Source organism: Eriocheir sinensis, chromosome 42 (genome assembly GCF_024679095.1).
Source record: "Eriocheir sinensis breed Jianghai 21 chromosome 42, ASM2467909v1, whole genome shotgun sequence".
NCBI classification, from domain to species: Eukaryota; Metazoa; Arthropoda; class Malacostraca; order Decapoda; family Varunidae; genus Eriocheir; species Eriocheir sinensis.
In genome coordinates, this window is record NC_066550.1 from 9,430,539 (window position 1) to 9,444,394 (window position 13,856).

General features: G+C 44.8%; 2 protein-coding genes across 26 annotated transcripts in view; one reads left to right on the forward strand and one right to left on the reverse strand.

Moving 5' to 3' along the window:
* LOC127009945 (neural-cadherin-like) overlaps positions 1 to 13,856 on the forward strand; it is a 309,853-nt gene that overhangs the window by 21,633 nt on the left and 274,364 nt on the right. The window contains exon 1 of one of the 9 annotated variants that reach the window (XM_050883480.1): positions 3,608 to 3,813. The exons of the other annotated variants lie outside the window; for them this stretch is intronic. The gene's annotated coding sequence lies outside the window, so the exon portion shown is untranslated. Of the gene's footprint in view, positions 1 to 3,607; positions 3,814 to 13,856 lie in introns of those variants that run through there. 9 annotated transcript variants of the gene reach the window in all.
* The window catches only part of LOC127009951 (tripartite motif-containing protein 65-like), a 130,056-nt gene that overhangs the window by 12,533 nt on the left and 103,667 nt on the right, over positions 1 to 13,856 (reverse strand). The window lies entirely within an intron of this gene.

Genomic DNA, 13,856 nt, shown 5'->3' on the forward strand with positions numbered 1-13,856 from the left:
TCTCGTCTTCCTCTCCTCCTCCTCTCCTCCACTTCCTTCCTCCCCTTCTTCCTCCTCATCCTCCTCATCCTCTTCCCTATTCTCCTCTTCCTTCCCGAGCTAGATTTAAGCTTGTTACGTTCCCCACTCCTCCCTCCTCCTCCTCTATTTCCCTTCCAATTCACAAGTAAATTCTGGTTCTGTCCACTCACTTTCTTCCCTTCTTTCTCCTTTACCTCATTTTCTTTTTTTCCTTTCCTTTCCTCCTTTTCCTTTCCCATTCTTTTACAACTTGTCTTCCCTTCTTCCTTTTTACCTTCTCAAGTTTTCCCTAGTTTACTTTTTTCCATTATTCCCTGTCTTTCATTTATTCATAACTCTCTCTCTCTCTCTCTCTCTCTCTCTCTCTCTCTCTCTCTCTCTCTCCAAAGGGTTGTTATTCCTTGTCAACTTCATGTAAACAAGATAAATGAATCCATTTCAAACTATTGACAGCTGTACTCTCTCTCTCTCTCTCTCTCTCTCTCTCTCTCTCTCTCTCTCTCTCCTCCACTTACCTCCATATTATCCCAATTCCTCCTCCTCCTCCTCCGTGTTTCTGGTCTTCACATGTAAGGTGGAGGTGCCTCAGGTGCCTGATCCAATTAGCGTGTGGGGGAGAGAGAGAGAGAGAGAGAGAGAGAGAGAGATTATTATGTACTAAGTGTAGTGTAAAGGTTAATCCACTAGAAGCTTTTTATGATAATTAATAGGTGGGATTTGTAATTTAAGCCAGAGAGAGAGAGAGAGAGAGAGAGAGAGAGAGAGAGAGAGAGAGAGAGAGAGAGATTGTTATGCAAATCTGAGGTTAGGAGAAAAAAAACCCACAAAGACCTTTGATCCTAATTAGCTTGTGTCATTTGTAAGTCAAACCAGAGAGAGAGAGAGAGAGAGAGAGAGAGAGAGAGAGAGAGAGAGAGAGAGAGAGTCCAGATATTGGCGGATATAGGAGAAAAAAATGCCAATAAAGTTAACACACACACACACACACACACACACACACACACACACACACACACACACACACACACACACACACACACACACACTGTACCTCTAATTGGGCAGGTAAAACTCTCCTATTAATTATATTTGCTTACCTGACCACGAGGATTATGTGTGTGTGTGTGTGTGTGTGTGTGTGTGTGTGTGTGTGTCCTCTCATCGTGGCCACAAATCACATTAATTGTTTAATATATTTATTTATTTTCCTCGTTTTTCTTCACTTTGTTTACCTTTTGTTTGTTTTCTTTTAGTTTGTCTTGAATCGTTGTCGTTTTCCGTGTTGCTCGCTCGTGTTTGTTCGTTCGTTTGTATGTGTTTCCCTTATCTCTTATGTTATCACTCCTTCTCTTTCGTCATTATCATCATGTCATCTTTTATCTTTTTACTTCTACTTTTTGTTTTTGTTTTCTTCTTGTTCTTGCTCTTCTTCATTTATTTGTGTTGGTCTAATTCTTTATCTTCTTCTACTACTACTACTACAATTACTACTACTACTACTACTACTACTACTACTACTACTACTACTACTACTACTACCACACCCCCATTACCACCACCATCACCATCACTACCACCACCACCAACAACAACAACCAACCACTATTACCACCACCACCACCACCATTTCTCAGGTGAGTGGGACCCTGTTAGGTGTGCCCACTCAGGTAATTCCCCTAATCTTCTCACCTCAGTGTTGCAGTCCTTGTGGAGGAGGAGGAGGAGGAGGATTGGAAAGGCGACGGTATGCATAGAGAAAGGAGGGATGAAGAGGAGATGGGAAAAGGAGGAGGTAGATGGGAGGACAGAAGGAAAAAGTAGAAGGAAGGAAGGAAGGAAAGGAGAATGAGGAGGAGAAGAAAGAAAAGGAGATAATAATGGAAAGAATGAAGAAGGGAGAGAAAATAACGAGTATGAGAAGGAAGACAGGAGGAAGAGGGAAGAGAAGAGAGGAAGAAGAGGAAGATACAATAATAGATTAGTTGAGAGAAGTAAAGAGGTGAAAAGCAGAATAGGATGAAAGGGAAGCAAGGAGGAGGAGGAGAAGAGAGAATGAGGAAGTAGAAGAAGTAGAGGAGAAAGTAGTGTGAGAAGAGAGAGAGATAAGGAGAAATGAGATGGCACGATAGGAGGAGGAGGAGGAGGAGGAGGAGGAGGAGGAGGAGGAGGAAAAGGACAAGAGGAGAGGAGGTAAGGAGAAAGCCTCATTAGTTTGGAGAGCAGTAAGCGGAGAGAGAGAGAGAGAGAGAGAGAGAGAGAGAGAGAGAGAGAGAGAGAGAGAGAGAGAGAGAGAGAGAGTCATCGTGTATGTTTTAAAGGTTTTTCTTTTTTGTGTGTTTTGTGAAAGTCGTGGGAAGAAGTTGCTAATCCGTTCATCTCCTCCTCCTCCTCCTCCTCCTCCTCCTTCTCCTTCTCCTCCTTTTTTGCTTCCTCTATTTTTTCTTTTTTTTATCTTCACTAATTCTTTTTTCTTTCCCCTTTTTCATTTTTCATTTTTTTCTTTCTCCTTTTTACTTTCACTTTATTTTCCTCCTCCTCCTCCTCCTCCTCCTCCTCCTCCTCCTCTTTGTCTTCCTCGTCCTCTTCCTTTACAATCTCCCTTGCCACTACATCCGGTTCGCCTCCTCCTCCTCCTCCTCCTCCTTCTCCTCTGAGGCCAGCACTAAGTCAAATACAACTTCCGTTCACACTAGAAGGGGAAGAGGAGGAGGAGAAGGAGTAGTAGTAGTAGTAGTAGTAGGAGGAGGAGGAGGAGGAGGAGTAGGAGGAGGAGGAGGAGAAGGAGTAGTAGTAGTAGTAGTAGTAGTAGGAGGAGGAGGAGGAGGTGTTTCCTATACTACGAAAGTTGTGTATGTGTTTCCTCTTTGCAAGTTTCGCCTGGACATGTTCCCCTTCCCTTCCCTTCCCTTCCCTTCCTTTTCGTTCCCTTCCCTTCCCTTCCCTTCCTTTTCGTTCCCTTCCCTTCCCTTCCCTTCCCTTCCCTTCCCTTCCTTTTCGTTCCCTTCCCTTCCCTTCCCTTCCTTTTCGTTCCCTTCCTTCCTTCCTTCCTTCCCTTCCTTCCTTTTCGTTCCCTTCCTTCCTTCCTTCCCTTCCTTTTCGTTCCCTTCCTTCCTTCCCTTCCTTCCTTCCTTCCTTTTCGTTCCCTTCCCTTCCCTTCCCTTCCCTTCCTTTTCGTTCCCTTCCCTTCCCTTCCCTTCCCTTCCCTTCCCTTCCTTTTCGTTCCCTTCCCTTCCCTTCCTTTTCGTTCCCTTCCCTTCCCTTCCCTTCCCTTCCTTTTCGTTCCCTTCCCTTCCCTTCCCTTCCCTTCCCTTCCCTTCCCTTCCCTTCCCTTCCTTCCTTCCTTCCTTTCGTTCCCTTCCTTCCCTTCCTTCCTTCCTTCCTTCCTTCCCTTCCTTCCCTTCCTTTCGTTCCTTCCTTCCCTTCCTTCCTTCCCTTCCCTTTCCTTCCTTCCTTTCGTTCCTTCCTTCCTTCCCTTCCTTCCGTTCCTTCCCTTCCTTCCTTCCTTCCTTCCCTTCCTTCCATTCCCTTCCCTTCCCTTCCCTTCCCTTCTTTTCCCTTCCCTTCCCTTCCCTTCCCTTCCCTACAAAGGACAGGTGTTTGTGTACAAGTGGATCAGGTGTGTCGAATGATCCACCTCACCTGAACCCGTAAGTCCCTCCCACTAGCCAGCTTACAAGGCGTGCTATTAATTCTGAGCCTTCACTGAACCCTTACTACCACCACCACCACCACCACCACTGCTACTGCTACTACTACTACTACTACTACTACTACTGCTTCTCCTACTGGCAGGTGAGATTTACTGCTTTACCTGCTTTATATTTATGTTCACTCAATAGCTCCGGTAGGCTTTCTTAATGGTGCCTGCTGGTTGGCCCCATCCCGTTGTGGCGCGGGCAAGTGTTTTATAGTGGCGCCATCTTGCTTGACTCGTGCTGCCCTCCGGTGTTCATCTTTGGTCCTCTTTAGAGAGTTTCGCTAGGGGGTTGATTGGTGGTCTTCAGGACAGCATGTGGGTAGTCTTAGTGTTGTATTCTTAAACATCTCGGCGCCCAAGCACTCATATTTGGTAAGGCTTTCGTAGGAGATCTGTGCATTTCAAGGGGTAGTTTCATGGCTCTTCTGGTAGTGGTAGTGGTGACCCTTCTTCTGTACCTTGAACCTAAAAAAACACTCATTACAACCCGACTGATCTCTTTTTTGGCCTTTGGAAATAGTTGATGTGTGGGGTGTGAGCGTCTAACAATACCGACCTTAGGCCACTCGGCGGTGACTGAACAGTGAACTATAGTCGGTTCCACGAGAGCTGGCGGCCTAATCCTTCCCTGGTGGACTCGCGGACTTGGGATCATTGCTTGGGTCATGGTACTGATTTAAAGAGGTAGCAGAGCGAGAGATAGTAGGCTTTGTCGCGGCAGGTTAGATCCAGTAAAGGTTATTCTGATGGTTTTCTGGCAGGGACATATACTATAGTTGGTTCCACGAGATCTGGCGGCCTTATCCTTCATTGGTGGACTCGCGGACTTGGCATCATTGCTTGGGTGGTGGTCTCTGCGTCCCTCATTGGCTGTTTATTTAATAGATCTAACCTGGTGCCGTGACAAAGCCTACTATGGGCCAGTTTTACAGTCCAGTACACCAAGTTCGTAAGCTCCCCAACCAAACACAAAACACTACGAAAATTCCTTATATTGTGTTTGCGATTGATATAAATAGGATTGAATTTTAGCAGACCACACAGGAAGTCGCTTTAGCATCTGGTATTGAGAAGAAAAAAGGAATCATTGTGGAGATAGAGGGCCAGTTTTACAGTCCAGTAGGGCAAGTTTTTCAAGAGGAGGGTATCAGGACACCTCTCTTCCCGAAATTGACCTCTCTTTTTGGACACTCCTTTGACCTCTATTCAGGAGCAGTAAGTAGCGGGCTTTTTTATATATTTTTCCTTACGCCCTTGAACTGTCTCCTTAGCTGTAAAAAATAAAGTTTGTAAGCTCCCCAACCAAGCACAAAACACGACGAAAATTCCTTGTGTAGTGTTTGACGTTGCTATAAAAAGGAGGAAATTTTACGAAACTCTACAGGAAAGTTCATTAGTATCTGGAATTGAGTAGAAATAACGGACCATTGTGGAGAAGACAGGTTGGTTTAGGCGCTTACAATGACCCTGTGTTGGACTGTGGAACTGGTCCAATCTCTCGCTCTCTGCCCAGCGTTGCCAGATTCTCGTACTTCACCTTTTATGTTCCTGATTTCCAACCCCAAAACTGTCTTCTCCGCCCTAATAACTGGCTTGGTGTATAGTTAACGTTAAAATGGTTTGCTGTTTCTTGGCAATAGTTATGGGGCAGACATGATTACTTACTTAATTACTTGATTACTTTTGTTGTCAGTCCATTAACTCTTATTATTACTTTGTTGTCACTCTGCTTATTGTTACATTCTATTTGCTGCTTAACTTTACTTCTGTCACTGTTTTTATTATTACTATTATTATTTATTATTATTATTACCATTACTATAATTACTTCTGTTGTCGCTCCCTTTACCACTCTACCGTTACAACTCCTACTACTACTACTACTACTACTACTACTACTACTACTACTACTACTACTACTACTACTACTGCTGCTATCCTTTCATCTGCCATCCCTCCTAACTAGTATATTAAGCAAGCATCTACTAGTGTTGAGATTGCCTTGCGTGATAGGGCGGTGACTGTGTGTGTGTGTGTGTGTGTGTGTGTGTGTGTGGATTTGTCTTTGATGTCAAATTTACATACGAACACTCTCTCTCTCTCTCTCTCTCTCTCTCTCTCTCTCTGTCTCTGTCTCTGTTTCTTTGTCTCCCCTTCCTTCCTCTTTTTCCTTTCTTCCTTTTTCCTTTACCTTTTCCAGTTCTTACTTTTTTTTTATTTTGATCGTATATTCTTACCATTCCTTCACTTCCCCTTCTTTCCATTCTCTGTCTTCCTTCCTTCCTTCCTTCCTTCTTTCGTTTAGTATCACATCGCTTCGTCATCATTGTTTCTGTCTGCGTCTGAAAGGAAGGGAAAGGAGAGAAAGAAAAAGAAAGGAAGGGAAGGAAGGAAGGAAGGAAAGATGGGAAGGGAAGTTAAGGGAAGGATGGGAAAGAAGGAAAGGAAGGAAAAGGAAGTGAAAGAAAGGAAAAGAAAGGAAGGGAAGAAAGGAAAGAAAGGAAGGGAAGAAAGGAAGGAAAGGGTACTTTTTAAATGACTCAACACGGATTACGAAAGAGGAGATCCTCTCTCTCTCTCTCTCTCTCTCTCTCTCTCTCTCTCTCTCTCTCTCTCTCTCTCTCTCTCTCTCTCTCTCTCTCTCTCTCTCTCTCTCTCTCTCTCTCTCTCTTCCTCGTCTATCTGTTATTCTTCCTTTCTTTCTCCTCCACGAACTTTCCTTTATCTAAGTGGAGGGAGGAGGAGGAGGAGGAGGAGAAGGAGGAGGAGGAGGATATGGTGATGAAGATGGTGGTGGTGGTTATGGTTATGGTGGTGGAGGAGAATGAAGAATAAGAGGAGGAGGAGGAGGAGGAGGAGGAGGAGGAGGAGGAAAAAGAAGATGTGATAATCATGTTGGCATATTATGAGAAGGCGCTTGATAAGGAGGAGATATAGGAGGAGGAGGAGGAAGAGGAGGAGGAGGAGGAGGAGGAGGAGGAGGAGGAGAGGTGATCGTTTTCCTTCTTAATTATTTTTTCTTTCCTTTTTTTTCCTTCGTCAACATATGACTTGGCAACGATCCCTGTTTTCTCTCTCTCTCTCTCTCTCTCTCTCTCTCTCTCTCTCTCTCTCTCTCTCTCTCTCTCTCTCTCTCTCTCTCTCTCTCTCTCTCTGATAACCTAATTACCTGGGACTTGAGCTAACCAGGTGTATTTGACAGGTATAATCTTACCTTTATAATAAATAATAATAATAATAATAATAATAATAATAATAATAATAATAATAATAATAATAATAATAATAATAATAACAGAAAAAAAAATATGTGAAGATGTTTATTGTTACTTTTTATGAGAGAGAGAGAGAGAGAGAGAGAGAGAGAGAGAGAGAGAGAGAGAGAGAGAGAGAGAGAGAGAGAGAGAGAGAGAGAGAGAGAGAGAGAGAGAGAGAGAGAGAGAGAGAAGAGCTCGACTACATCATAAGCTTCTTGGCTATCTTGTTATGGATTCTCTCTCTCTCTCTCTCTCTCTCTCTCTCTCTCTCTCTCTCTCTCTCTCATTCCTTTTCTTCCTTTTCTATTTTTTTCTTTCTTATAATTTCAAGACTGGTAATTAGGTTGAGAGAGAGAGAGAGAGAGAGAGAGAGAGAGAGAGAGAGAGAGAGAGAGTCCACAGGAAAAGTTTTGGTTATTTTTTTTCTTTATTTTTTTCTTATTGTCATTTGCCGGCTTTTATTTTCCTCTCATTCTTTATCCATATTTTTGCTTATTGTTTTTCTTAGATATATATTTTCCGCTTTTTTCCTTTTTTCTTGTTTGTTATTTTCCTCTTTCCTATTTCCTTTTTATATTCTTCTTGTCTGTATTTTCCTTTTTTTCATTCAAGTTGATATTTTTTCTTTTTTCTTCTTTGTCTTCTCCCTTTCCATTATTTTCTTCCCCTCTTTTTCTTTGCTAATTTTCTCACCTCTAACAAATTCCTCACCTTCCCATTGGTTACTTTCCTCTCCATTGATTTCTTTTTCTTCCTTTTCTTTCTGACGCTCAAGATATTTTTCCTGTTTATTTATTTCTTTATCTTTGCATTCATTCCTATCTTTTCCAGTTTTCTTTTTCTTCCCTTTCTTTCTGACGCTCAAGATATTTTTCCTGTTTATTTATTTCTTTATCTTTGCATTCATTCCTATCTTTTCCAGTTTTCTTTTTCTTCCTTTTCTTTCTGACGCTCAAGATATTTTTCCTGTTTATTTATTTCTTTATCTTTGCATTCATTCCTATCTTTTCCAGTTTTCTTTTTCTTCCTTTTCTTTCTGACGCTCAAGATATTTTTCCTGTTTATTTATTTCTTTATCTTTGCATTCATTCCTATCTTTTCCAGTTTTCTTTTTCTTCCTTTTCTTTCTGACGCACAAGATATTTTTCCTGTATTTCTTTCTTTTCCTTCACATTTATTATTACTATCTTTTCCATTTTTTTCTTCCTTTTCACTCCTACTTTATTTTTTTCCTCTAACTTCTAACCTTTTTCTTTTTCACTTCTTCCTTTCTTCTTTTTCCTTTTCTCGTCCTTTCTTCCTCTTCCTCTTCTCTGTATGTTTTTTTTCTGTTTAATTTCTAGCCTTCTTTCTTGTCCTCTTCTTCCTCCTTCTCCTTTTCTTCTTTATTTTCTTTTTTGTTCTTTTTCTACTTTTATCTATTTATTCTCCCCTTTTCTCCTTTTTCTTTATTTTTTCAATTTTTTCCTTTATTTCAGTTTTTTTTCTTTTCTTCCTCTTCCTCCAGTTATTTCTGCTTTTAATTAGCTCCTTACCTTCAGCCTTTTATCATTTCTTCCTCTTTCCCTTCTTTATTAATACATTATTAGTTTACCTTCAATTCCTTATAACCTTCACCTTTCCTATCGTGTCTTCCTCTTCTTCCTATTTTTATTTCCATGTTTCTCTTTTCCTTTTTGTACGATTTTCCTCTTTTCCTAATTGTAGTCTCTTCTTTCTCTTCATCTTTTTTTATCCATTTTCTCTTATCTCACTATCATTTTCTATTACTATTATTATTTTGTTACTCTTTTTCTTCTCTGTCCTCTCCTTCCCCCTTCTCTCCTTTCTCTTCTCTTCCCCCTCTCCTTTCTCGTTCTTTCCTCCATATCTCCAATTACTTCACATTATACTCTCCCTTGTTTTTTCCTCCCTCCTTTCTCTCCTCCCCTCCCTTCGTTACTCCCCTTTCATCCCTCCCTTCCTTCCATCTTCTCTGTGAGGGAAAACGAGAGGCCACGATCTCTCGCCCTCAATATTAAGATTTAATAGCCAGGAATGCCCTAATAGCCCTTTGGAGAGGGAAACAACATAAAATAAGAGTGATTGTATTAACACAAACAAAGACAACAAAACGACCACAAGGTAATCAAACCACTGTAGTGTGCAAAAAGGGGTTGGCCTGCCGTCACCGGGGTTGGGAGCACCGGTTGTAATCCTCTCAGCTAAAGGCCAGGGAAGTGGAGTCCATAGGCTGGAGTGCAGTGGGAGACAGCAGTGGTGACTTGGTCGGGCGGTTCAGCCAAGGAAGAAGCAGCAAGGAGCCCATACACGCAGCTTTCCCAGTGAGACGAAGGACCAGCGTGAGGTTGGGAAGACGAGGTGTGCACGCTGTGGTGGTGAGCTGGTGTCTGCCTTAGCCCGCTAGCCGGGCTATGACGTCGGCTCGGAAGTAGGAGCCAGGGCGGAACGAGGCCGGCAGATTTAACAAGGCCGGCAGGGCGTAGTTACCCCCTCACACGGCCCCCCAAACAAGAATCTGCTGGAAGTAGATTACACCAAAAGTTAACAAGACCTGCTCAGTAGGTCAGCACCCAAATTATCTTTGCCTGCCACATGAACGACTCTGAACTTGTAGGCTTGAAGAGACAAAGCCCAACGAAGCAGTCCATCATTCTTTCCTTTGAATGTTGACAGGTACAAAAGAGGCTTGTGATCTAACTCTAAAATAAACTCATTACCGCGTAGGTAGAAGTCAAACCTGTTGATGGCGAAGATGACTGCAAGGCACTCTCGTTCAATCGTGGAGTACCTTGATTCACGGTCGAGTAACTTCAGACTGGCATAGGCGACGGGATGTGGACAGTCGCTGTAGTACTGCAGAAGGACTGCTCCAATCCCGCGGCTGGAGGCATCGGTCCTCAGAACGAAGATCAGATCCGGGTTCGGCAGACGAAGCACTGGTGGCGAGACCAACTTATCCTTGAGGTGTTTGAACCGCACCAACAAGTTTCACTCCAAGCCAACGGTTCGGGAACATTCTTCTTGAGCAAGTCTGACAAAGGGCCGGTGTATTCAGCTGCCTGCGGGATAAACATGAGGTAAAATGACACAAGGCCAAGGAAGGCTTTGAGAAGTTTCTTGGTGGTAGGTGGAAGCTTGATGGTGATGGCATCGGTCTTGTCATGCTGAGGTTGAAGATACGTCCCGTCGACGATGAATCCAAGGTAACGAATGGAGGGGACTCCGAAACGACACTTGGATGGCTTGACGGTGAGATTATGTTCCCTCAACCGTTCCAGGACTCCTCGAAGAACTTCTAGATGCGTGGACCAGTCCTTTGAATAAAAAAATATTATCGAAGTAGAAGGAGACGTTAGAGATCCCACCAAGCACAACGCGCATGAGGCGTATGTAGGTAGCACAGACAGTAGAGAGACCGAAGGGCATGAGGCGAAACTCCATCAATCCTAGGTGGGTTGGAAAAGCTGTGAGAGCTTTGGCGTAGTCTGAGAGAGGTACCTGGTAATACGCCTTGCACAGATCCAACTCGCTGAAATACTTGGATCCTGAGAATTTATGCAAATCCTCGGTAATGTTGCAGGTGGGTTCAGCATGAAAAACTGATGGAATTTAATTGGCGATAGTCAATAGCCATTCTGTAGGAATTGTCTGGTTTCCTTACCATCACAACAGGAGAACAGTGAGGAGAGGACGAGCGTTGGATGATTCCTTGCTGGAAGAGTGTCTCGACTTCTTGTCTGGAAGATGGCTGAAGATGAACGGGATAAACCTTGGTTTGGACTCTGTCGGTCGTGGTGAGAGTGATGTGTTCTAGGGTAGTGCAGTGACCTGGAACATCTGAAAAGACATCAGCAAATTCTCTGAGGAGATCTTCAATGTTGGCGTTCTGGTCCCAGGTGAGGGATTCTCCTACCTGAAGCTTTCCGGTAGCAGGGACCTCTAAGGAACTGTGTCGTCGGAAGCTGAGAAACTTGGTCAGAAACTTGCTCCTCGATGACTGCGGGTCCATCTTTCCCAGGTGCCGAGAGTGCTTCTAGGGTGGCAACTTCATCCAGGACCTGTATACACTGAACTTGGGCCCTGCGATGGTACTTTTTCAGGATGTTGACGTGGAAGACTTTAGGTCCTTGGGGAAGATCAACGAGGTAGTCTACTTTACCCCTTTTCTGTAGGATCCGGTAGGGGCCCTTCCAGGACACAAGGAGCTTGCTGGTGTCGCTGGGTAGAAGAAAGAGGGCCTCGTCTCCTGGGGAGAAACTCCTACCTAGAGACTTGGTCAAAACAAGTCTTGTAGAGGCGGCGGCTGACTTCAGCGTTCTGGGCGGCGATCTTGCTACATTCCTCCAATTTATCCCGTAGCTCCAGAACGTACTGGAAGCTGGTCCGTTCTTCCTGTTGAAGGGTCTTGTCCTCCCAAAGGTCGCGCAACACAGAGAGGACCACGGACGCTGCGACCATAGAGCAGCTCGAAGGGCGAGAATCCTGTCCTGTCACTGGGAGTTTCTCGGAGGGCAAACAGTAGGTGTTAAATACCTGTGCCACTCACGTGGTTTCTCGCTGCAGAGCTTCCTCAGGATGGCTTTCAGGGGACCGTGCAGCCTTTCAATGCGACCGTTACCACTGGGGTGGTAAGGCGTAGTAAAGATCGGCTTGACCCCCAGCAGTCTATGTAGTTCTTGCTTCAGGGCTGAAGTGAATTGGGTTCCACGATCAGACAGAACTTCACAAGGGATGCCGACTCTCGTGAAGATGGGAAGAAGAGCTTCAGCAACTGAGATAGTCAACATCCTTTAGTGGCAGGGCCTCAGGGAAACCTGTGGAAAAGTAGAGTGTTAGGATATACCTGTGTCCGGCAGAGGAAGGAGGGGAGTGGTCCAACCAGATCAATGGCAACACGAGCAAAGGGCTCGGTAACGATGGGCATAGGCTGAAGGGGGGCTGGTCTTACTCGCCCCTTTTGAGAGAAGCGCTGGCACTTGTCACAAGAACGGCAGTGTACTCTGATGTCAGTACCCATCCCAGGCCAGAAGAATTGATCGTAGACTTTCTGTTCAGTCTTGCGATGGGAGTAGTGACCAGCTAAAGGGTTCTCATGTGCTACATTTAATACGATGGGCCGGCACTTACGTGGAACGACCAAACATAATTTTCCCAATTTCTCTGGACGCCGTGAAGTAAGGCACTTCCGGTTGGAAGATGAAGGAAGTATAGCGGGTTCAGAGGCTGAGAACCGTAGTCGAAGGCAGGGTATGGCTCCTTAGGGACCCGTACCCCAGGTACATCGCCAATCAAGACGCTGGCAAACTTGATGGGAGCCCGGACTAAGTCAGTCCAGCCTTCAAAGTAGGGACAACTGACGTAACAGCGGAGAACAGGGAAGGTGTCAACCCGCCCCAGGTAGTCGACCACTTGACACCGGCAGCAGTTGGTGAGGTCGGCATCAGGGAGAACTTCGTCGGCCACGACAATGCAGGTACACCCAGAATCCCTAAAGATGGAAGAGGTCCACGATCCATTAACAGTACCGGCAACAAGGGGTCGAGAACACTGTGCTCAGAGAGGCAAAATCCTACCGTGAAAGGTTGAGATGGAGGACTCTCTTTGAAGGCCCGTGGATTCTTGGGACACCGGGGCCTAATGTGGCCTAACTCACCACAGCCACGACACTTTATGGTGGAGGAAGTAGTCGCTGTGGATGACGTGCGAGCTGGTGGTGACATCTTCGCCGTGGGCTTAAAGGGTCGAGGAGCAGGTTTGGCCGAGGATCGACTAGAGTAGCGTGCTGTGGTCCAATCATCAGCTAGCTGGACTGCGCTGTCGAGAGAAGAGAGTCTGTGCTCTTTGATGAAAGTGCGGAGGTCAGGACTCAAAGAAGCCAAGAACTGGTCCAGTACCATGAATTTCTTAAAGGAATCAAATTCTGTCTGAACCTTAGAACCCTCCAACCAGCTCTGGAATAGACGAGTTAAGTGAACAGCAAACCGAGTATAATTTTCCCAGTCTCTAATCTTGGCAGAGCGGAAATCGAGGCGATATCCGTCTGAAGTCTTCTTGAATCCTGCCAGCAAGGACATTCTCAGCGCGTCGTAATCACTGGTAATCTCAGGAGAAAGACTTCCAACTCTGCTGCTTTTCCCGTCAACAGACACCCCAACCAACCTGACAGCATACGTATCCTGGTCGAGCTGTAACAGTTCCGCTACTCTCTCAGAGAGATAGGTAGCTATATCATCTCCGTCCTAGTATGCTGGTAACTTGGGACGAGCAGCTGCCTCAGGGATGGCGAGAGTGGCAGGCTTACTTTGCGCGGATAAACGCATTCGCTCAGTTTCAGCTGCAAGTCGAGCAAGTTCTAACCTTTCCTGTCGCTCCGCTTCTTTCAGTTCTTGTCGCTCCGCGGCTCGTTCTTCCCGCTCGTAGGCCTGCATCTGGATGACATTGTCCAAAGTCTGTTCGCGAGAAGCCTAAATCCACAGCCTGCTTCTTAAGTTCCTCGATGGAAGCTATGGTAAAGACAAATGTAACAAATTAAGAAATACCAATACCCAAAAGAAATACTAAAACAATCAAAACAACACTTCGCTACAGCCGACAAACAACGTGGACGGCAGTAATAAGACTAGAAAATCTGACAGTCTTGACACTGAAGCAATAAAAGAAATTACTCTGTGTACAAAAAAGTAAACAGTACACAAAAACTTCAACTTACAGGAAAGGAAGTCTGTAAGGAACTCACTTCCGGGCCTCAGACAGTGAGTGCGCGCTCAAGGCGACTTCAAAGCTGTAATCCTTCCAAGGGACTGGAACAGATTAAACAATCAGAAATGTCCAAAGGCAAGTATCCTGGCGAGGTCGCCACACGAGGGAAAACGGGAGGC